Below are 26,196 nucleotides of genomic sequence, written 5' to 3' on the forward strand. Positions count from 1 at the left end.
TCAAACCCAGGGCCTCATGCATGTGAGGCAAGCACTCTAACACTGAGCCACCTTCCCAGCCCCCAAAGAATGTACTTTTGTTGTTGTTTTTTTTTTTTTTTACAACATCCAAACCTTGTTTCTTGCAAAATGTAAGAATAACATTAATAATTTCATTTTTGAAGTTTATATCATATTCATCATAATCTAACACGATAGTTTAATATCTGTTTTCCTTTCTAAATAACTGAAACTGGGTTGGGGAGGGTAGCACTTGCTTTTCATCTTAGCTACTTGGGAAGAAGAGATTGAGAGGATGATTTTGATTCATGTCCATCGCAGAAAAAAAAGTTAGTGAGACCCTAGCTGAAAAAACAACTAAAACAAAATGGGCTGGAAGTGTAAGATGAGGAATAGAGTGCCGGGACAGCAAATGTGAGGCCCTGAGTTCAAACATCTATAATACCAAAACAAACGCAAAAACTGAAACTGAGTTACTTGCTTCATCATATTTTTTTGCAAGCTGCTAACTGACACAAAGCACACTCTGAATAAAAGATCCATAGCAGACATTCAGTAACCTTTACTTGAGTGAGTACAATAACACAGACAGGTACCACAGAGATTATGTTTGAGTTACATCTCTTTGATTGCCAAATAACAATGACTACGCCACATCCTGGAAAGAATATGGGTGCTTATATCTCACACACTTAAAAATTTTTATTAGTTTAAATGGGAACCACTGATTTCAAAACAAGACATGATATCTATCTTTATTATGTATGTATGTATGTATGTATGTATGTATGTATGTATGTATGTATGTATGTATGTACCTGTCTATCATCTATCTACTTACCTACCTACCATGCTTTCCAGAAAACTGACATCCCAAATGAGAAATAACTCATAGGAGACAAATAAAGATTTAAGATAGACTTCACTACTTTTGAAGCCAATTGGTCCATGCTGAAGTCTGTGTTAGCCCTTGATATTTCACACTTCAGATGCCCCGGAAATGTTGTGCAACAATAAGCTCCTATACCTTGCACCGATGAGCCTCCTAGAAATGCTACATGCATGCTGAACAAGTCAGGGAAGAAAATAAGTTCTGGAGAAGTTGTCACAATTAGATGGTCCTTCTGCAGTTCTGCAATCCAACTATGCAATCAACTGGGTTTAAAATTTTTTCTAGAGTAAATTTATGAAAATATTTTGAAGGAGATAAATACATCTCCTCTAGTGTTCCACAGTATCCTTGTCCCAATGTAGAAGAAGTGGCACCCAAAAGCCAGGAGACCAAAGGAGAATCAGACAGATGTAGGACTGCTGAGAATGCAGTCTTGTGGGGAATATATGGAAAGAAGCCCGAGGCAAATGGCTGGTGAGAGCAAGTGGCTAACCCCCACCTCAACATCTGGGTCACAGGAGGGACTTAAATTCTGCTGAGGGTGAAAGTTACTTTATCCAAGCTGGAATATACCTGGTGTGTTTTGAGCTAGTATCAAAGAGTTACAGAGGTTCTTGGCATTGGGGTCTGGTTGTAAAGCTCCATGGATAATCTATATAATGTTTTTTTTTTGGGGGGGGGATACTATTCAGAGAAAAGTTGACGAGTTGCTCCAGGACAATCATAACAAGAATGACAGAAGATGAATGTGGCCATGTCAAGCTAATTGCATTCATGTCATCTGTGAAGAAACAAATAATAACCTATTGAAAAGATAGTTTTATTGTAAGCACCAAAGATTCTCCATGGATGTATATATTTATATATATATTCACACATATCCATATATATATATATTTTAAGCATAATGCATAGGACTAGTCAAATAAAAAATCATTCACACAAAGAAAGAAGTTACAATAAGAGAATAGGAAGGAAATTTCCAAACACTTAATATATTGGAAATATCAGAATGGATTAGGAAATTTTTGTGAAATATACACACATATGTGTGATTGATAGCAAGTAGAAAAAAATCAAGAAAATATAAAAGATATCTAAGATGGGATTAACTAAATGAGCTTATATTTTACATAATTATAGAATATATATTCTTCTTAGTAGATCCTTAGAGCATTTACAAGAATTGATCTTAGAGTACTCAATCTCATTACATGTTTCTGTCATGAAAATTCAACATCAACCCAGAATTTGATTAGCAATCAAGAATTAAATATATTTAGAACATTTCTATAATTTCATGAATTTAAAACTTAAGGATGTATGGCAAAAAACCAAGATTGATATATAAAATATAATGAATAAAACTACGATGCAAGTAGGATTGTTTATTCCATTATTACAAAAATATTAAATATTACTCATTTAGAAGAGAAGTTAAGTTTACCAAGCTAAATAATCAATTTTGTAAATTCAGACATGAAACCAAAATCAAATCTGACCAAAATAATAGTAATATGATACAAAAATGAATCAAGGTTACAGATAATAATGCTAAATAGTTGAACAAAACAAAAAGTGTATTCTTTGAAAACATTACAGAAAGAACAAGGATTTATTAGTGATACATTTTAAGATATCAAGTAGAAGACACCACTGATACTAGTTGGGAAAGAAGAGGGTAATTCAAAATGCAGAGGAACTGTTTCCAAAACAGTCCTTTCCTTTGAAAATCTAAGTAAAATGGACAACATTAGAAAAGATGAAGTTTAGAAACAAAGGAGGAGGCAACAATGCTTGATAAGAAATGTACTCATTACCTTGCTCATGTAATTGTAACCCCTCTGTACAGTGTTTTCATAATTAAAAAAAAGTGTGGAAGAAAAAGAAAAGATGAAGTTTAGTAAATCAAAGGAAGAAGGAACTTGACTTGATAGTCAAAAATCTTCCTGCAGAGAAAATGGGGCTCTGGGAACTGCAATATGCTTGTATTAGAGAAAAAAATGGTAATCATGGCAAAATATAATAAATATGATCAACTTCAAATTAAGCCACGTAAAGAGCCTTTCCCCTGCTTACAGATGGTGTGATCAGATGGCTGTAAAGTTCCAAGGCCTTGGGCTGTGACAAAGCAGATGCTGATTGTCAAACACAAGACTGTCTCACTGAAACAGGAACATCTCCATTCTCTGAGTCCGAGTTGACTATCATTCCATTTTCTTTTTCTTTTTTCTTTCAAATCACAGCATCAAAAATGAAGTGTCAGTCCACTTGCATTTTGGCACATCGTTCTTTCATCGAACCTTTTAAGATGTGATAGATCAGAAAAATTAATATACTGCTTTGTTGTATTGAAGCCAGGCAGCATGTGGACATTGGAGTATTAAAAAAAAAGTCTACAGATTACAAGAGAAGTTGGATATTTCTCATCTTCTGGTTTTGAAATCTTAGGAATAATCCTGGTGAAATAATTTCATTTTTACTATGTGCCTCCAGTGAGTATTCTCATATGTAAAAAGGCAGTATGAGTTGTTTGGAGTTAAAGAATAAAATTGAACATGTTAAAGAATATTGAACATGTTTCTGTAGATTTTGCTTTTTATTTTATTTTAAATTTATTCTCTTTATTTCTTTATTTTTTATTGCTAAACTTTCTCTTCTTTATTCCTTGGTTTGAACTTGAACATGATTACTTAAATGTTATCATCTGATCCCACTTTACAATGACATATTACAATAAAATAAATGATGATTAAAATACTGATCATTGTAAGTGGCTAACATTCACTGGGATGATTAGCATAGCTCAGCATTGTCCTAAGGTCTTTAATAACAGTTAACATTAATCACTATATTTCACATACTTTACAATGCTTAAAGAAATTTAATAACTATCTTCTAGTAATTCAGGTATGAAGGGGTGAGTCTGACATTCAGAACTCCAAAGTCTGAGTGAATGAGAGTGATTCCCAATTGTAGAGAGTAACATTCAAGCAAGGCTCTGGATCCTCTCCCTAACATTGGTAGTAGGCTCTGAGAATCTGCCTTTCTCACAGAATGGAAGATACCTGAGTAACCAGGATGCACTGGCTTCCTGCAGCTTCCTGTTTAATTCTCTAAACCACTCTGAGAAGTGTTCTACCATCGTGTCTGCTTCTAGGTAGCAAAATTGAGACTAAATGGTGAAATTTGAGACCATGAAACAATGTGCCTATACACACGCTCCTTTTGGAGAAAAGGAAAAAGAAACAATGTGTGTGTGTGTGTGTGTGTGTGTGTGTGTGTGTGTGTGTCAGAGAGAGAGAGAGAGGCAGAGACAGAGAGAGACAGAGAGAGAGAGAGAGAGAGAGAGAGAGAGAGAGAGAGAGAGAGAGAGAGAGAGAGAGAGAGAGAGAGAGAGAGAGAGAGAGAGAGACCTAGAGACAGAAACAGAGAAACCGAGACAGAGAGAGACAAAGACAGAGACACACAGAAAGAGAACTAAATATAGTTTCAGAGTTTAATGGAGATTCTAATTCTTACTAAATCCCCTGTATTTGTAGACTCCATGATCTCATAGAACTCAGTACCACAGAATATCAGAATATAGTTTAACTAGTATAACCCAAACTTCTAGCTACCAATTCGATCATAATTTAAAAATAACCAAGGACAAAGTATCCTTACAACTATTTACAGAAAAAAATCCCCAGAAACTCATGCCTTTATTTCTTGAATCCTATATATCTATTACTACTTCTGATGTTTGGAATTAAATGATTAACAATGGTTAAAGAAATTTGGCACTGTAAATTATAATCTTTTCTGATTTTAACAAATCAGATGTGTTTACAAGGGGAAAAGAATTCCCAATTGCAAAATTCATACTAGGAAAAGAGAATCCTGAAATGTAGGTTTTGGAGATGTTGTGCATTTAAATTCTTGCCTAAAATTTTTGTTGAATGCTTGGGCCCTAGTTCCTTTTAATGCATGCTCCCACTGCCCCACACCCCCCTAGGGACTCATTCCTGGAGATCAAAGCCCTTCCTATTGACCACTACTGTTTCCTATTCTTCAATTTTTAAAAGTTCAACATTACTTTTAGATCAAAGCATTTTTGGGTGGTCTACCTGCTTAAAAAACAAGAGGGAGTATGATGGAGGATTTTAAAATCAAAGGGATGTCCCATTTGCGCAAATGCAGCTCTATAGATACTTTAGTAGCAGAAAATAGAAAAGTTCTGTCTCAGAGCTCAGAGTTGCTGTGTTTACCTTGGTATTTGTAAATTCCAGAAAGTAACATTGGTATTGAGAGTAAATAGGGGTCTTCAATGTAGTAATTCATAATCTCAAGAACTTCTTTTGTATGTATAGCCAAAATGGAAAGTAAAAATATCTTCCTTGTGTTGTTTGAGACTTTATACATTAATCCCTAGATATGTTAGCTTGGGGCTAGAGGATATTCTTTTTTCTTTGATGCATCTTTAAAAATGAGATTTATTGTTAGAAGAGAAAAATGTCACACTGTACTGTGTTGATACTTGAGAGCTTAAACAATTTTTTTTTTTTGGGTCCGGTCGTGGGGCCTGAACTCTGGGCCTGGGCGCTGTCCCTTAGCTCTTCAGCTCAAGGCTAGCACTCTACCACTTGAGCTACAGCACCACTTTCGGCTTTTTTCTTATGTGGTGCTGAGGAATCAAACCCAGGGCCTCAGGCATGCAAGGCAAGCGCTCTACCACTGAGCCAACTTCCCAGCCCCTTAAACAATTTTTTTATCCAGGAATAATTCTTAAAAAAATCAATACATTGTTCTTTATTATGTGTATTTTTAGAACATTTTTTTGTTTAATTGACCTACAAGCTTAATTTTTTAAATTTATATGTATCTACAAATGGTTTTACCAGAGGGCTACCATGGAATCCATCCATTCATGTGTAAGATGCATCTTGATTAGAGTCACAGGTTTCATCCCTCCTTCTTCTTTCCCCCTCTCTCCCCACCAGATACATCACGTTTCTCCTTCATTTTTTTTACATATATTCATTGAGTATTAAGCCTGCATTAGTTTGCTAGTCCCTTTTTGATTCATCTATCCCACCTCCCAACCCTTCAACCCGTATTTTCAAATCAGCTTCCCTCCAAACTCCATATTAAATTCATGTCATTGAAACAAAGTTAAATGGAGAGTAGTACTTAATTCTAAATAAGTTCACTTTATTTATTGGGGGTGATAAGTGTGTTGGGGAGTCTTTAGTGAAGTATTTCTTGGCGCTGTGTGGAAAAACATAGCTCCTTATCTTTCCATATATTTAACAAAGACACTGTAAGATATGGTTCAGAACCATCATCATTTGAAGAGGATACAGCTCATTATCACAATGAAACAAAATCCTTTATTCTTCTCTGTATTTCCTCAGAAAAAAATAACAGGTTGGGGAGAGGAATATGTATTTTTTGACCTTGAAAATTCTCAATCTAATGGTCTTTGAATTTTCTTTCTGCACAAAATCTTTCCTGAATGGTCAGAAAACTCAAATGTTCCTTACAAACATAAATACTTGAGTAGCACTAAGAATAGTTAAAATGTCCTGTGGTAACCTTTGATTTTATTTTAGACCGTCCTTCAATTTCTTTACATTATTTCAAAGTGCTTTATCAGCATTGCCCATACTTCTCTTATTTAATCATAATGCTAGTGCTCATTTTCTAAAGATAAAAACTTTTTCTGCACTTCTGGTTCATTATTAAAATTTATTTTCTTAGCTCTGCGTTTAATTCAATGGTCATATCCCCTTCCCATTTGACACGGTAAATCTACAGTCATTTACTCTTCATTTTTTCACTATATATCCCTCCTCTACTTATGATGGCCTTTGCATTACTCACTCTTGAATTCTCCTATAAAAGGCTAATTATGAAATATGGCACCTTAATGTATTCTGAAGTACAATATTTGTCTGACAAGACTTTGCTTATTTCTCTGCATTTTATGCCGAAAGCATCTCTGTCACTCTCGCACATAGCTGCACCCATCAACCTGGTTCTGGTAAGTAGGGAAGGTGGCTGATTATCAGATACAACTGAACCTCTGAGAGCAATGTGGTTGTCTGCTTGCATCTGCCTACTCACAAACCTGCAAGCACCTTGATGGCTGGACCTATGAATTTTAAGTTGAAATGGTGGTTTGTGGTATTACGAATTAAAGGAAAGAGAACAGTGGCTCAGGTGGTAGGAACCTGTCACTGAGTGTAAAGAATCAGATAGAAAGTTTGAATCCCACTGTATGATGGAATAAAAATTGGGAGAATAAAGGAATAAAGGAAAGACATAATATTTGTGACACTGGATTTCTATCATTATTTTAGTAGGAAGAAAGTGTTTGACTGAAAATAGTTGAAAAGCCTTTCTCATTCCTGATTTTTAGAATAGAGCTTTATGTGTATTAAAAAAGGCAAGGCTTTACATTTGAAAAGGTTTAGATGCTGATAAGAATGTGTTAATATTTTTGATATATTATCATAATATTGGGTTGCCATGAAAAGGTATTGCAGATTTGGATGCTTGAGCAAAGGAATGTTTTCCCTCACATTTCTGAGAGTGATAAATCCAAGTGCCTTCAAATTCTGTCTCTCGTGGTCCCCCCCCCCCCCGCATCACAGGTGTTTGCCATCTTGCTGTGTCTTCACATAGCTTTTGTCTGTATGTGCAAAAAAAAAAAAAAGAACCATACCATCTTGGCTCTTTCCTTTTCTTTTTCTTGGTTGTGGGTCTTGAAATCTGGGCCTAGGCACTGTCCCTCAGCTCTTCAAGCTCAAGGCAAGCACTCTACCACTTGAACCACAGTGCCATTTCTGTTTTTCTGGTGGTTAATTGGATATAAGAGTCTCATGGAAGTTCCTGCCTGGGCTGGCTTTGAATTGGGATCTTCAGATCTCACTCTCTGGAGTAGCTAGGATTACAGGCATGAGCCACTGGAGCCTGGCTTAGTCTCTCTTCTTATAAAGAAATAAACTATTTGTATTATTGTGCTGCCCTGATGATTACCATCCAAAGCTTCTTTTAAAAATTTCCATACAATAACACTGATGCTTCAGACTTCAACATACAGATTAGGATGAGGAATACATCTTTGTATAACACAGGTGAGCAGAGAGTGTTGCAGTTATAATGCAACCATGAATGATGAGTCTTCACTTCATTATAACTTCCAAAATGACATTGTTTAAAGAATATAGAGAGAAAAGTAATTTTTACAGCCAGACTTTCATTTATAAGGATCAGGTTCTTGAGAGAAAAAGCTCTTCTGATTTCCAAAGTCCCTTCTATAAATATCAAGGAACAGATTGTATAGGAACAAGGCTTTCAGGGTGTATGAAGAAATCAATGTGAAAATGATTGTTTTTTAGACTGAATTGAGGTAATTGTCAAACCATTTGGCCCAGAAAGGAAAATGGAGAAAAGAGAATGAAGATCAAAAATAGATGAGTATTTTTAAAGGGTGGTGGCTCTGGACTCTTGCGAAGTTTGGTCTCAGTGGAAGAAAGCACCATCTCTTTCCTGATAACTCAGAAGATTCCTGGGCAGAAAGCACTCATATTTCAATCTCTATCCAGTCCTCTGAAGTGGGTCTTCAGACAGAATTTCTTACAGTATTGCAGAAATAGAGATTTAAATTTTTCCTTTTCAACTTTACCTTCTGTCTTTCATGGTTTATAATAAAGATAATGACGTGCATTTTGAGTGTCTAGATGAGTAAGTGTAGCTCTGTAGGAAATGCCTTGAAGAAGTCTGGTATATGTGGCATTTTCTGGATTTGGGCAATGCTTCCATAAACGCTGTGTTTTGGTCCTTTTTTTGACTACAAGGTTGCCAATTTCCTGGTAAGCATTGTTAGAGATGAAAACACTGTCTTTCTAGAATGCTTTTGAAAGCCTAACATCTTTTATTATGACAAAATTGGCACAGTTAATCTCTAATTCTGAACATGCAAAGTACCAGAAAATGTAATCTCTGGAAGCTCTGAGGAGATTTAATCACTGCTCTGATCATCCTCATACATCATGTTTGGGAGGTGTCTAGAAGTGGGATCTGGGCTGTCCCCGGAGGTCTATGCTAATATATTAGACCTGGTCTTCAGTTGGTGCTCTTAGAATATGGTGGAACAATTTTGTGGTGTTGCATAGAGTCATGCTTTAGGTTATTGGGAACATGACCTTGATGAAGAGGTCGGATACAGGTCTATTGTTCTTCCCATTTTCTGTCCTTCGGGAGAGGAACAGACCACTACTGCCTTGAGTTCTCACCAGGATGCATTGCTTCATCTCAGGATGGAAGCACCAAGAACAATTAGTCATAGATCAAAACTTCCAAAATCATGAGATGTTAATAACACGAGGCATCATCTGATTTAAAAAATGGAGGGAAGGAAAACTTTATGCTCCTTCAGTACAGGATTACATTTTTTGATATTGGAACTCTGTTATCATATGTATGGTTTTTCTTTGGGTATGTTATCCATATCTTGTATCCATAGTTTTAAGATTCTCTAAATTTAAAAAAAAATGAAAGAAAGTTATATGCTATTTCTCTCAGTAGATTCTGCAGAAAATCTGAGAAGCGTTCCTATGGGATATTTGAATTGGAAAATATAGAGAAAACGTTGATCATGCCATGTGCTGGTGGCTCACACTCACAATCATAGTTACTCAGGAGGCTAGATATGAGGACTGAGGTTCAAAGCATCAGACTCTTATTTCCAATAAACATCCCCCACCTCATCCCTTTAAAAAGCTGGAACAGGAGCTCTGGCTCAAGTGGTAGAGTACAGACCTTGAGCAAAAGAAGCTCAGGGCAGTGCCCAAACCCCAAGTTCAAACTCTAGAAACAGCACAAAGAAAAAACTATTTTGATCAGAAACAAGTTCTGATGACTTATTAAAATTATCTTTTCTTAGTTATATAAAATAAATCTTCTCTCATACATACCAGAGAGAGACTTTAGTGTTGCTACCTTTGATCATTTGTTATCTATTTGATTTGTCAACAATAATTATGATTCCTGGTGTACCCTTTCACTTAGAATATTATAATTTAGTAATTTAAAAACTTATTTATATAGATAGAAAATAATAACTTTATTATAATTTCCCAAATGAAGCAAAATAATTACATCAATTTTGGACTCATATAGTCGTATTACTTTTTGGGCTACAAACATCCATGAGTTCATTATGCTAACTGAAAGTGTTATGATATCTGAGAATGAATTTTTGTATTCAGTATCCTTTAATGTAATAGCATTATAGTGACACTAATAGGCACTTTGCACATATTAGGTGTTTTTCTCTGCTAGACGGAGGGTAAGCATGGGATAGAGCCAATGTTTTCCTTCATAGAGCAACATCAAGGACAGATATTAGTTATGTCTTGCCAACTCTGTAAGTGTGCCAGCCACACTGATTATATAGCAATTTAGGTTGCTGGAAGCTTTTTCTGCAATTTGAGTTAGAGTAAAAGATAATATCCTCTATTAAAAAAATAAAACCATCTAGACAGCTATGTGAGAGGAGTTCTGAGGAAATGCTACAGCTGTTCAGATGAGGAGGCACTGCGATGAAATTTGGGAGACAACACATTCATGGCAAAGGTTCACCACATCAGCCTGGCTCACTACAGCTCTGGTTCAAATTCTCTTCCCTCTTATGTCAATAAGCAGAAGCTGGAAACTATCTTCTTATAAGGAGAAACATCATGTAAGTCACAGGTCTTTCCATCTTACTCAGGTACTTTCTTTTTTTTTTAATTTAAAATTTTATTTTATTTTATTTGAGAACATACTGTACAGAGGGGTTACAATTACATGGGCAGGATAATGCATACATTTCTTACCAAGCATTGCAGCCTCCTCCTTTGTTTATCCTTCACCTCCCTTCCCAGCCACCCCCCTCCCCCCCAACCAATCATACCCCCCTCCCCCCCCACACCGACATTGTAAAGCTGGTTTTGACATGACATTTTGTACTTCTCATTGTTGCAACAGGTCCACCTGAATCCTTAAACGACTTGTTTGTCCCAATCTCCTCCACATGTTATACTGACATCAAATATAGTGAAAGCGGGGGTTACACTGTGGGGGAGGGACATACAAAGCAACAAAGAAATAATCTTATAAATGCGTTAGAAACACATGCATGAAAGAAATGAAAACATTAAAATACATATTTAAGGGTTCATTTTCCTAACATCACATTATCTGACCTTTTCCGCTTGACTCATACCTATACTAGATATTGCAAATAAGGGAAACCATGGGACCTATGTTTCTTTGGGCCTGGCTTACTTCACTTAATATAATTTTTTCCAAACCTTTCCATTTCCTAACAAATGGGGAAATGTCATTCTTTCTGATGGAGGCATAGAATTCCATTGTGTATATATACCACATTTTCTTGATCCATTCATCTACTGAGGGGCATCTGGGTTGTTTCCATATCTTAGCTATGGTAAATAATGCTGCAATAAACATAGTTGTGCTGGTAGCTTTAGTGTGGTCTTGTTTGTAAACATTTGGGTAAATGCCCAAAAGTGGGATTGCTGGATCATAGGGGAGATCTATGTGAAGTCTTTTGAGGAACCTCCATACTGCTTTCCAAAGTGGTTGAACAAGTTTACATTCCCACCAACAATGAAGTAAGGTTCCTTTCTGTCCACATCCCCTCCAGCATCTGTTGTTGTTAGAGTTCTTGATTTTTGCTGTTTTAACTGGAGTGAGCTGATATCTCAATGTTGTTTTGATTTGCATTTCTTTTATGGCTAGGGATGTTGAACATTTCTTCATGTGTCTATTGGCCATCCTTCTTTCTTCTTCAGAGAAGCTTCTCTTTAAGTCTTTCGCCCACTTATTTATTGGGCAGTTGTTTCTTTGAGGATTTGTTGTTGGGTGGTTTATTTTTTTGAGTTCCAAGTATATTTTAGATATGAGACCCTTGTCCGTTGTATGGCTAGTAAAGATCTTCTCCCAATCGGTGGGCTTTCTATTGATCTTGCTAGCTATGTCATTTGCCCTGCAGAAGCTCTGCAGCTTTATGCAATCCCATTTGTCCAACCTTTCTTTGATTTGTTGTGCTTCCGGGTCTCTATTCAGAAAATTTTGGCCTGAGCCAAGGAGACCTAGGGTTTCTCCTATTCCATCCTGTAATGTTTTCAGAGTGTCTGCTTTGAGTTCAAGGTCTTTGATCCATTTGGAGTTGATGCTGGTGCAGGGTGATATATAAGGATCTAGCTTTAGTTTTCTACATGTAGTTAACCAATTTTGCCAGCACCATTTACTGAAGAGGCTGTCTTTCTTCCATTCTATTGTTTTAGCTCCCTTATCGAAGATTAGATGGCTATAGGTCTGTAGGTTCATTTCTGGGTTTTCAATTCTATTCCATTGGTCCTGAGGTCTGTTCTTATGCCAATACCAAGCTGTTTTGATTACTATGGCTTTATAGTAGAGTTTGAAATTTGGTATTGATATTCCTCCAGCAGTGTTCTTTCCGTTGAGGAGCGTTTTTGCTATTCGGGGTCTTTTATTGTTCCATATGAATTTTTGGATTGCCTCTTCTATTTCCTTGAAGAATGAGGGTGGAATTTTGATAGGTATTGCGTTGAATTTGTAGATAGCCTTGGGAAGTATTGTCATTTTCACGATGTTAATCTTGCCAATCCAGGAGCATGGGAGGTTTTGCCATTTTTTAAGTTCTGTGTTGATTTCCTTTTTCAAGATTTTAAAGTTTTCATCATAGAGGTCCTTCACTTCTTTAGTTAAGTTAATTCCTAGGTATTTTATTTTTTGTGGGGCTATTACAAATGGAGTTGCTTTCCTAATTTCAGCCCCACTTTTCTCATTGTTGGCATACAGAAAAGCCATTGATTTTTGGGGGTTAATTTTATAACCTGCTACTTTGCCAAAGTTTTGAATCAGCTTGTTACTCAGGTACTTTCAAACAAGAGTAAATACTATAAACAACCTGGTGGTAAATTAATATCAATTGCAAAATGAACTAAAATCCTTCTGAATTTTCATGTTAGTGATAAGTGGAGGGAGGGAATTTTACATAAGCATAGTTTTCAGGAAAGCAGCTGAAAATTATGCAATTTAGCAAGATACTTGAGTCTTTAAGGCATACTGGCAATTAGTCTGATTCTAATGAGACAAAAAGGCACATTTTAGACACTTTTATGCTTGATCACAACCAAAAAATATTGTAGTTATTTAACAAGCAATCATGTTAGGTTTAAATCTTCTTGAATTAAAATGGGAAACAATTTTATTAGTAAATAATGATAGTGTGATATTAATCACATAATGGTATCAGAAAAATGGAATACTTACTATATGTCATATATATCATAGATATGATATATAACATATATACATGTATAATGTATATGTATGTATATATAATGTCTATATAATCTATGATACTTTTAACAACACTGTGAAGATAGAAATATGATCACTTCTATTACACCAGTGTTTTCCTCCTCTGGGACAAGGAGTGGTTAATAAACAAAGCTAGAAAGTGGATTATATGATATTACAAACCAAATAGCACACCACTAGAATCTCATGCTTAAATAGTACATCATTCACTACCTCTAATATAATTCTCATACTTTGACATGAGCAACGCTGACTAAAATAATCTACTAAGAAATCCAAGTAGGTAGATTCTTCTTCTATCCATATTTCTCAGAGGATAACTGTTGTACCCCGATAATTTAAGTGTCTTGTTTATATCACAGCTAATAAATGATGAAGTTCTGATGCAATCTGGGAAAATATGCTTGTAGAATCTGTTATAAGCAGTTTTGGTAATTACCCTTCTAATTCTTTTTTTTTTCAGAGTGGGCAATTAATTTAGATCTGTGCTAGAATAAAAATCAGTTGAAGTTGTGTGCTTAGTTATGGCTCCTTTTATGATTTTTACAGCAAATAGCACACCATCAGACTGTGCAGGTCCTAAAGAAAAAAGGTTTCTTTCAATTAACAGTTCTGAAGCTGCAGATTTCAGGTACCACAGCTGGTGGTGATGTTGTTGGCAGAGACCCGACAATACACAGGGCAGCAGATGATAAAAGATAGGGAGTGCAAGTGTGAATGTGTGGTTTTCCTTCTCTCTCTTTCATTCCCCACTTCTTCTCCTTATAAGCCATATGGATTTGATTCAATTATGGGACTTGCACTATAATAGCCTTATCAAATCCTATTTATCTTCCAAAGACCCCACCTGTAAAAGTAAAGATTTAATTTCCACATTCTGAATATATCACAGTGGGAATTAGCATTTCATCACACATGAGGCCTTGTAGGACAAGCTTCAACTACATCCAAAGCACAATACTCACTGCAAATAGGAATATTTGCTACATGGGAATGGATTTTATGGACTGGCTTTTGGAGTTCATTAACTTTAGCAAATTGTTCAGATTTTTTATTGTTACCTTTTTAAGTCAAAACAGTTATAATCTATATTCATTGGTGATCCTTTTTTTTTTTTTTGGCAGTACTAGGTGAGAAGGTTAAACTAGAGCCGTACACATGCTAGGCTGGTGTGGTATCATGGAGTCATGCCTCCAGCCCCCTTTTTTACTTACTATTTTTAAAATTGGGTATTGCTCTCCTGAGAGCATGAGAGCCTTGATCAGCCTGCTCTGTAAGCTTCCTGTCAGAATAGGATTACAGGAGTGTACCACAGCATCTAGTATCCCTTGGTGGATTTGGGGTCTTGTAGATTCTTCTTCCTGAGCTGTTTTGAGCTGCTGATGCCTGGCTAAAATTGGTACATTTTTAAGACCATAAGAAAGAGCAGTGCCAAACTGCTTGGGTTTGATTCTTCTGCTAATTAGTTGTTTGATCATAACCATGTCATCTATCTTACCTTACTGAGTTTTGAAAGGTGAAGAATAAAAGCCTTGATGTCTGAGGGCGCTGTGCTATATGAGTTCTCTCTGGATCTCACAATGTAAAACAGTTAAAGCTGTGCCTTCCATGGTGTGCGAGCCTGATGTGGCTGGTAATTGTAGTCTCCAGTCTAACAGACCTGAGTGTACCCCATGGTTTTTTTTTTTTTGCCGGTCGTGGGGCCTGAACTGTGGGCCTGGGCGCTGTCCCTCAGCTCTTCAGCTCAAGGCTAGAGCTCTACCACTTGAGCCACAGCACCACTTCCAGCTTTTTCTTCTTATGTGATGCTGAGGAATTGAACCCAGGGTGTCATGCATGCAAGGCAAACACTCTACCACTGAGCTACCTTCCCAGCCCCACATGGGTTTTCAATGTGGTCTTCCCTGCCAGGATCCCTCTTTTCTCCCAATATTTGCTTAACTCATTGTCATTTCTTTTTTTCCTTTCCTTTCCCTCCTTCCTTCCCTCCTTCCTTCCTTCCTTCCTTCCTTCCTTCCTTCCTTCCTTCCTTCCTTCCTTCCTTCCTTCCTTCCTTCCTTCCTTCCTTCCTTCCTTCCTTCCTTCCTTCTTTCCTTCCTGTCTGTCTGTCTTTCTTTCTTTTCTTTTTCTTTTTTTTACTTTTTTTTGGTTGGCTGTGGGGTCTGAACTCTGGGTCTGGGCGCTGTCCCTCAGCTTTCAGCTCAAGGCTAGCACTCTACCACTTGAACCATAGCACCACTTCTGGCTTTTTTTCTGCTTATGTGGTGCTGAGGAATCAAACCCAGGGCCTCATGCATGAAAGGCAAGCATTTTACCACTGAGCCATATCCGCAGTCCCTCTCATTTAAGTGTTTCCCTAAATTCTATTTTTTATGTGCCCCTTCTTGGGCCACAGTCTCTAAAATTTAAATCCCAGCTTCAATTTTTCAATGATGTTAGAGACTTCATCTAATTTACTCTCATTCCTTTTAATTTATGTATCTGTTTTATGTCTCTATCATTTCTTTCTGCTTACATTGGTTTATATTTTCTGAATACTTCATGTTTTGTTCATTGTGTTGTTTAGGGCCTGTGTTTCCTCTCACTAGAAAGGGTGCTCCTTGAGAACAGAGAGCTTTTTCTCTGAGCGGAGTCATCAACTCCAAGAAGAATCCTGAGACACAGGAGGCGTTCACTATTTGTTTCATCCACACATGCATACCAGGAATATTTCTTCTCAGTTTTAGGTATCCCTGTTTTTGGTTAAAGTGATGTAGGCCTTGGACTCTAAAGGACAATAAAATTTGCTGCTAGTCTTTAGGAAAATTAGAAAACGTTGCCATATTCCACCAGAATGCATTTCTGAGTTGACTGGATAATCAGGACAGATTTCAGATTTCACTTTCTGCTAACTTTGTGCCTAACAGAAGTACAAATTTATTTTGTTTCCTAAGGACTATTGTTTTACCTGTTTAGATATCATTCATTAAAATGTTAAGTATCAATTTGATACTAGAAATCAATAGTAAAGATTCCTCTAAACAGTGTATCAATACCAAATATCTGTCTCAGCTCAGTATCCTTACAAATACACAGCTCAATACTTCTATCTAGGTGACTTATATTTATCTCTGCAGTCACCAAAGCCATGTTTTCCTTAAAAGAACAAGTTCTTTACTTCACTGTTGCTCTTATATTAAGCCTCTTAGGAGACACCATAAGCTTAGATGTTTTAGAAATGGGAGGTAATGGGATGTGGAATAAGATAGAAAAAAAAATGCTGAAAGAACAAGGTGCATTAGGATGCATTACTTTGGCTTTTAGGCTTAATTTGAATGTTATCTGGTTGGTCAGCATTACTCATCTTTAATATAGTCATCTTAAAGCTTAAGATTGGGAGATAATCTTGTAATCTTTCTATAAACTAATTGTAAATTGCCACACTTTGCATATAATTTGCTGTAAAAGATGTATATTAAGATCGTATTAAGATTATATATTCACACACATTTATTATATTAACATTGCTCTCCCTTGCATTCTATCATGTTTGCACTTAGGTAGATTTACAGGCAATGGTGTGTGATTATATTTATCTCTAAGAAAGCCCACAGGAGTGGATGACTCTTATTAATATCGTATTTCATGAGTCGAGTGAGGATGAGAGGCTCTTAGGAAGATCGCTGGGAAAATGGGCTTAGGCAGGCTGCTAGGAGTCTGCTTTTAAAAGTCTCTGAATGACATTATGAGGAAGGCACTTGAGTGAGTTGGAGGGTCATTTCCAGTCCAGGTATACTGCTAGAAGAAACGAGAGCGCAATGAGAGGTCAAAGGACGGGAGCAATGGAAGCCTGTGAGACCAGTTACAAGGAGGTTGCAGGACAAAAGAAATGATGACCTGAATTCAGGTCATGTGAGTAAGGATGGATGAAGAGGTATTAATGCATCAGTGCAGAGGGATAGCAATAGCAAGAGGAAATAAAAGGAAGTGGTACTCTGCAGTCTTGGCCCTTTTCTGTCTGGCTTTTTTCATGAAGTAGAATGTCCTCCATTCTAAGAGAAACATTTGTTTCTTCTTATTGTAGAATTATATTCGCCTAGGAATGTGTGTATATGTGTATATGTTATCATATTTCCACAGTATAAACAACAGATGAAGGATAGAATGTTGAATACATAGAAACAAAGAATATAATGTTGTTTTCTGGAGATTTGTTGGTGGGGGGAAATGGAGAGATGTTGGTGAAACAGTGAACATTTTCATTTATAAGGAGAATGAGTTCTGAGGATCTGATCCAGTTTGTTGACCATAGTTACTAATACAGTATTATCATTACAAGAATTAAACCAGTGAAATACTCGCATGACTATGCTGACTGCAGCATTATTTGCACAAGCCAAACTGGGGAAGCAGTTATTGGGCCCAACAAGTGATAAAGAAAATATGAGATTATATATGGCTGTAGATATATATGCAATATTATTTAGCCATAATGATAAATAAAATTATTCTATTTTCATGAAAAGTGATGAAACTGGAGATCAATGTGTCTAGGAAGATAAGCTAACCTCACATGGCCAAATATTGCATGACGATGATCTTAATAATAATAATGTGAAATTGAGACATGGATGTTAAAAGGGAACTGACAATGGGAGAGGGTGAAGAAAGGAATGGGTAATGTGAGTTGAAGAGGACCAAAGTATGCTACGGATAGATGTCTGAATAAACGTATATCACGATGAAGGCCAGGAAACACTGAACAAGGAGAGAGACGGAAGGCAGGGAATGTAAATTTAAAAAAATTAGGTCAACTTCTTCAAAGTATGCAAGCATGGAATTATCACAAAAAACTGCCTTGTCATATTCTAATTAAAAGAAAATACAAAAAAATATTGTATCATGTACTTGAAAGTTGCTACAAGTAGATATCAAACATTTCAACAAACAATTTTAAGAGGAGACAAGAAAAATGTAATTATGTGAGATAATAAGATCAATGATTGTGGTATTTCATAATGTCCATGTTTATCAAATTACCATGCTGTATACTTTACATATAATTTCATTTGTCCATTGTCAATTGCACATCAATAAAGCTGGAGAATTACTGAGTGGGAAATCAGAGAGAAGACATGATAAATCACACTGTGGAAGGGTCACTTATTTTATAGGATGATAATATGGGATAAGATAGGGTTTACAAAGATAAATCCAGTGTCTGGAGAAAGTGGCATATCTACTGTTAGAAGATTTTGCCTTTCAGATATACCTGAGATCTGTGTGGGTAGGCCTAATGATAATTAAATAAATATTATACTTTTCAAGTACTTGTTATTAGGCATTGAATAGCATTTTTTTTTCAGTAAGGCCGATGAAAGTCAAATAATTCAGACTCTGAGTGGGGGCTGAGCATTGCACACAGACAGTCTGACCCCCAAGCCTATCTTTTCATACTTTCCACATCGCCTCTGGAGCTCAGAAGGATGTCAGGGATCGAGATGGGGATTTGAGAGCTATTAGTTTCTAAATGATCCCTGTGGTTGTGAAAGGAGATGAGATTTCCTAGAGAGAGCTTATAAAGGAAGAGTGCTGGCTGAGCACATCCATACAACTTAAGCAGAATAAAGTGATTATAGACATTTAATGTCATGCGTTGTTGTAAGACTGCTTTGCATTGATTTCCTGTGGCAGGAAAATGACTTTCAGAGTGTAATGATGTACCTCCTCCCTTCCATTCAGTTCATCTCTCATTTATTCATTGAGGATGAAGCCAATTTAACAATATGACTAATTCTTTTAGTAAGAAATAGAAATGAAGAGGGTAACCTGCTGAATTTTGCTCTGATGGAAGGTTAAAAAGAAAGGATGGGAGTTAGAGAAATCATGTCTATTTTCTTGTCGGGTAGAGATTGTTTTACTCCTTTATTTCATGTGGTTTAGCAAGATTTATTTACTATTGATCAAGTTGAGAAAAAGAAGAAAAAGTAGACGAAATTGGGATATAAGAGAAAGAAAGTACCTAGTTTTTTATGCCACCTAGAGGCTATTTTGGTATATAAAAATGTTTCATTGTCCCCTGACACTTTTAGGCCTTTTCTCAAATTTTCTTTGAAACAATAGTTTGAAGTGACAATAAATTTTAAAGCATTTAGACGTCTCCAACCTACATTGTCACTACTCCTTGCTCCCAGCATATTTTTTGCTATGCAAAATATGATAGTGGGCATTGTTTTCTGTGCAAATTTGGAAACCTGGATTTTCAGGATGAGAAAGCCAGCACTAGCATGAAAGTATGTCCATAAGGACTAACTGAACTCCATGACAGATTTGTTCCCTCAAGAACATGTTACAATGGTCCTGTCACATCTCTTTGAGAAGATACTGATTTAATATTTTTGTGAGTAGAACCTGAGCATAAATTATCTTTTTTGTTGTTTAAAAGAAGAAAGTCTGTTGTCTTACATTTCTGGAGGGTAGAAGTTGAAATTTAAGGTCCAGACATCCTAGATTTCCTCTGACAGCTCTGAGAGATAATTCCTTCTAGGTTCTGCTATTGGCTTCTTAGCTTTCGAGGCTGTAAAACCTCCATGTCTGCTTCTCTCTTTGTGTAGTCTTGTGTGTTTATCTAATTTCTTTCTGCCTTCTATAAAGCCACCTGTTCTCATCTGGGATGGTTTCTTCAGGAAACCCTTCACTAAACGAAGTCCTTTTGCTAAGTTGTCATATTCGTTGGTGCTATGGAGTCAGTCAGGCTGCCTATTTTACCCAGTATCAATCAGTCTTCACTAAAGAATTCAATGACAAAACTCATACGGAACAAAGACTTATGGGATCAATTTTAAAGGTGGCTTCTCAGTATGTTTCTCCACATAAATCTCTTACTCAGAATTACATAAAACCAATATTCCTTATCTGTCTGTCTGTCTGTCTGTCTGTCTGTCTGTCTGTCTGTCTGTCTGTCTGTCTGTCTGTCTATCTATCTATCTATCTATCTATCTATCTATCTATCTATCTATCTATCTATCTATCTATCTTGGCATAAATCTCTTATCCAGAATTACAAATGAGACTTCTATGTATGTTTTTCGGAGACTACCTCCTAATGATAGGGGCATTCACTTGCTATACTTTAGCAAGTGAAGTAACACATAATATGTTTGATGGATTATAAACCTTGCTTTCTTTTAACTGATCATGTAGGGAAGCTAATTAAGTGATTTCAAAGTTAAAAGCCCTTTCCTCCTAATAAATATCTGTCTAATTACATGAAACATGAAAATTAAGCAATGTTGACTAGTGTCTTTTCTGATGTTCTTCCTCTCTTCTTCCCTGCCCCATACCCCCAATCTCCCCAGTTTAGCTGCTTCTAACAGCTAAGGCTGAAATGGATTGATGGGTAGGGAACTGATAACAAGCCAGAGAGGACTAGAGGCTAGTAAATAGGACGATGAGAATCATTGCCTGCATCAACATTCATTGATCAGTTAAGAGTTATATGAGGAACGAAGATGGCAGAAAAGTTAACTGCCACTAAAGTCCAGAAGATCATGCTCTTTGGAAGGGAGGGGATGCTTGTTCTGGAAACTGGAAGGTGAGAATTACCAAACTAGAGCATAAAGGACTGAGAGGGCAGAAGAGGAAAAGGATTTGCTGGCGAGTTCAACAACTGGTGTACAATGAATGTTGGGTAGGATGGGCAAAATGGAGTTGGGCAACAGGCAAACCATTCAAGGGCTTTGGGTGCCATGGTTCTTGATTTTGAACTTGTTCTGAAAAGCTTGTCAGGGGCTAAGCAGGGCCTGAGCAAGGAAACATTGTTCTAGAGAAATATAGAGGTCCAGCCCTGCATACTCTAAGGAAGGAAGTTACATGCCACTTTGGAGAAGAGACAGACAGACAGACAGACAGACAGATAGATAGGTAGATAGAGAATATTGGTTTTAGGATTATGTACAAATGGAGAAACATTTTGACCCATCTCTGGCAGCTTAGAATAATATTAAAGCTGACTCGAAAGGAGTGAAATACAATAGGGTTTAAGTAAAAATACCTCTTGTTTCATGCATAATGCAATGCAATGGTTAAGTTCTTTATAGTTGAAGGAAGAAAAAAAACCAGGAATGGAGTAGACAAGCCAAAGTAATTTACATAAAACACAATGGAAAGTGGCTGAGAAGAGGACAATTTTGGAAAATGATCTCTCCAGGAATGCTGCCAAGGTAAGTGGCAGTAGATATTGATTATATAGACCTTTCATGGATTGGTTTAGCCAGTCACTCTGAAAATTGAATTGGGTTTTTCCTCCTGAAATGATGTTTTTGAAGCAGTGCCAAATGCAATCTCTCTCCCCACCCATTCTGGTTTCAGACTTAATACTGCTTCCACATTTATAATGTTGGTCAAGGAAAGGCTTTCTCTATGCCCAGGGTAAAATGATTATGATACATCATTTTACATGACAATTTCCCTCACTTTATGAATATTACATATCTTGAAATAGTAGTAGATGTGAAATATGCAATGTAGTGTGGAAAAGGGTTCAGCATAGCGGAGAAGGAAGAGCAAAAATATCTTTTCAAGGTGTTTAGATAAGTTGACTACAGAATGTATCTTGCAATCCTGGAAACCTTTGAGAACCACAGGACATGCTGTATTTTCTCTTGTTAAACAGGCTGAATTAAAAATGTCTTGAGAAAACTGGAACACACAGCTAGCTGTCTTGTGATGCGAAGATAAAAATCTGAAGCAAGGAATAATGTTGATGACAGATAAGGTTCGTTTTTAGGGATAGAACTATGTTTTAGAAAAGGGGGTGTAGTCGTTGGTGTTTAGACTACTGGGTTATACAAGGGGGTGGATACCTTGTGAGAAACATGGTAGCCACACCCTCTAACAACATTTGAAACATAGCCAACAGGGGTGACATTGCTCAAGATAGATTGTATTCATGATAATAGTGGGTTAAAAAAACTGAAAAAAAAGTTGGTCAAATCTGAACTGTGACTTTGACTTTGAATGGAATATATAAATGAAAGATGAGCAAGGCATCTGTATCATTTTGTAGTATGGGAGAAAGTAAAAATATAGAAGTAAATATACCAAGAGATAAAGAGTGACTTATACACATAATCTAGTATAGTTTGCAAAGATTTTATGGACTATACTATATCCAAAGGAGGCCTGAAAAAAAGGTGGACAATGTTGAGTAATGGAAACAAATATGAAAATTAAGGCTATGACAATTAGAAGAAATGTCAAGCAACAATTTGGCTGACATATAGTAATTTCACAAAAGATTTTGGAAGTTCCTTTGTTATAAACACATATGTTTCTTATGCTAGTCATGGAAATAAATTTGGAGGTACAAAATCTGAAGTAGATTTTTACAGTAACAAATTGTTTCAGAATTAAGATCCTTATCAACTTCAATAAAATTAATTTTATCCTGCTTATTATGTGGTTACTTTTTTTTTTCCGGTCATGGGGCCTGAACTCTGGGCCTGGACTCTTTCCCTCAGCTATTCAGCTCAAGGCTAGCTAGTACTCTACCACTTGAGCCACAGTGCTTATGTGGTGCTGAGGAATGGAAGTTTCATGTATGCAAGGCAAGCACTCTACCCCTGAACCACCTTCCCAGTACCTATGTGGTTACTTTTAAATCATCTGTTAGTACAGACTGTCCTCTTAGTTAAGTTGTAAATTTGATTAAAAAAAATAGGCAGAGTTGGGTGGTGGTAGCTCAGCAAGAGGCTGAGATCTGAGGATCTTGGTTTGAAGCCAGCCTGAATAAGAAAGTCTGTGAAACTTTTTTTTTCTTTTTGTGTCAGTCACAGGGCTTGAACTCTGGGCCTGGTTGCTGTCCCTCAGCTCTTCAGCTCAAGGATAGCACTCTACCACTTGAGCCACAGCACCACTTCTAGTGTTCTGGTGGTTATTTGGAGAGAAGAGTCTCACAGATGTTCCTGCCTGGGCTGGCTTTGAACCGTAATCCTCAGATCACAGCCTCCTGAGTAGCTAGGATTACAGGTGAGGCCCACCGGTTTCCAGTTAAGACTTTTATTGCTCAAAAAACTACTCAGAAAAAGCTGGAAGTGACACTGTAGCTCAAATGGTAGAGAGCTAGCTTTTAGCCAAAGAAGTTCAGGGACAGCACCCAGGCCCTGAATTCAAGCCCCAGGACCAACACACACACACACACACACACACACACACACACACACACACACACAGAACTAGCAGATGCACTTCCCTGCATCCCAGGGATCATTCAATACATTGCTTCAAGAAAGACATAGCTGCTGGGGAAAGGCAATTTCAAATGTCTAATCTTAATTAGACAGCTAGAGATTGCATAAATCTCTCAATGATGCAAGAAAGAAGAAGGACAGATATCTATCAAGATGCATTGTATTTTCTAATCTTAATTAGACAGCTAGAGATTGCATAAATCTCTCAATGATGCAAGAAAGAGGGACAGATATCAATCAAGATGCATTGTATTTATAAATTATAAACTTATTTGTCAAATGGTAACCCATTTGTACATTTCTTTGAAGATACTTATACACACACACACACACACACACACACACACACACACACACACACATATACATATATAAGAGAAACAATGGGCATAGATCACTAAGCCAATCAGCTGGATAGGTAGGTGCCTTTGTTGCCCCTACAGGCTGCAAACAGGCTGAGTTACAGTGAAAATCAGAGGTCAGAGAATACTGTCCAGTACTGTCTCCACAATGGAGAAACCCCAAAACATGAATACACAAGGTGATATGACTCTCCTAAAGGCTTATAATACTTCCACAACAGAATATAAAAATACCAAAATGATTGAAATACTGGGAAAAGTATTAAAAAATCTAGTTTTAAAAAATAGGGTCTTTGGAAAAAGAGCCAAAGAAATGAATGAAATAAAGAAATGAATTTATGACTTGGATAGGATTAGCAACATGGATGAGAAATAAAGCACGGAAATTGAGATTCTGAAAAGCAAAAACATAAAAACAGCCCATCAAATGATAATAATGGAAGCAAATAGCTCAGTTAATGCAACCGATAAAACTCTTACTAGAAAGACACTAGATTACCAAGAAACTAGTGTCAATAGACACTAGATCAAGCAGAAGAATTTCAGAAATTGGGAGACAAAGTAAAGGAAACACTACATTCAGTTAGCAATAAAGAAAAAAAGGAAGCATGAAAGGCCACTGGGACATGATCAAGCGACATTACAGAAAGATACTTCTGAAGTCTAGGAAAAACCATTGAGAACAAAGCAAAGGGCCTGTCAAAATCAGGTGGTTTCTATTTTGGAACCATCCTTATGAAGCATAAATAAGGGGGTGGGAAGTAAGGCTCAGGGACTTCATTCCTTCACTTACTTCAATCTCACATCCTCTTTTGAATAGTCTATATCATTGCTTTCTGAAAGAATTTAAAGACTTGATATTAGCAAGCAACTCCATTTGCTTTCTACCTCTAGATAGGAGGTAGAATATCACTTGCCTATCCAACGTAAGGTTCTTACCATTGAACGAGTTGTTTCTGGGTATATGAGACAGGAGCCACATGCTTGTGAAAGGCCAGTCTTACCCTCTGTGCTTCTCAGCCCAGGTAAGTCAAACAAAGCACTTTAGGATTAATAACCTCTTTAAGATGAGTGATACCTCTTCATCAAATCTGACAACCTACTAATGGCAGAAGGGCCTAGAAGCAGTATTGATTTTAAATAGTTTATTCCCCCACACTTAAATCTCAGAGAAGTTAACTTCCAACTGACACATAAACATGACAGAGCTGAGGCCCAGGTCAGCTGGTATTTGTTTGATGCTGAGGTTTCATATCAAACACATAACCTCTGTACCATATTAGCCTTTGAACAAGTCATATTGTATTTAGTAAACCTATTAGCTTCCTCTTTTCTAGCCAGATCTGGTTGAAAAGTTCTTATTCAAACAGAAAATTATATTATCTGAATAAGTGCATTCTAGCTAATCATCAAATTAAATGATTTGTGACTGAGGAAAAAATTTCCTTTTTATAGTTGATTTATCAGTTGCTTTTATATTACCTCATATTGAATTTAGCTGCATTTGGCTTTTTCATAAATCAGGGCAAATAGAATAAAGAAAAAAAATCTAATAAGATTTCTAAACTACAAAGGAGTGTCTGCATACTTAGTCCAAATATAGTCAGCATCAAAAATAAAATGAGAAGGAAATGATTAATATTATATGTGGGTCTTTAGCATAACTTACCTTCAGTTTTCTCTGAAAAAAATATGCAGGCTTACATTTTCTAGCCTTATTTACACAGTTAATTTTATATATAAAATTCAATATTTTCTGTATTTATATAGACTTTTTAAGCATAAGAAACACTAAGGGATTAGCCAAGTTGAAATTGCTTTGGCATATACTTTTATAAAAAAGAGGACAAGACATATAAACTTTAAAACTACTTAGTAAGTTGTTTTATGTCATTCATTTTATTTATTTATTTTTGTCAATGCTGGAGTTTTAACTTAGGGCTGTGTACTTTCTAGGTGGGTATTTTTATTTATTTTTGTCAATACTGGAGTTTTAACTTAGGGCTGTGTACTTTCTAGGTGGGAACTCTACTATGCGAGTCCTGATGCCACACCTCCCCACTTTGTTTTCTCTGCTTTTTTGTTATTTTCAAATAGGGTATTGTATTCATGCCAGGGCTGGACCTCAATTCTCCTAAGCATTCTCCTACTTCCTGGGATGATAAGCATGTACCACTATATCCAGATTTATTGAACTCATGGACTTTTCCCCCTCCTGTTTGGCTTGCATCTAAAGTTCTTCAATTTCAGTCTCTTGAGTAGCTAGGCTTACAGGTGAGAGCGACCATGCCCAGGATACCAGGATATC

Source organism: Dipodomys merriami, unplaced genomic scaffold (genome assembly GCF_024711535.1).
Source record: "Dipodomys merriami isolate MVZ:Mamm:240054 unplaced genomic scaffold, mDipMer1.0.p SCAF_6, whole genome shotgun sequence".
NCBI lineage: Eukaryota > Metazoa > Chordata > Mammalia > Rodentia > Heteromyidae > Dipodomys > Dipodomys merriami.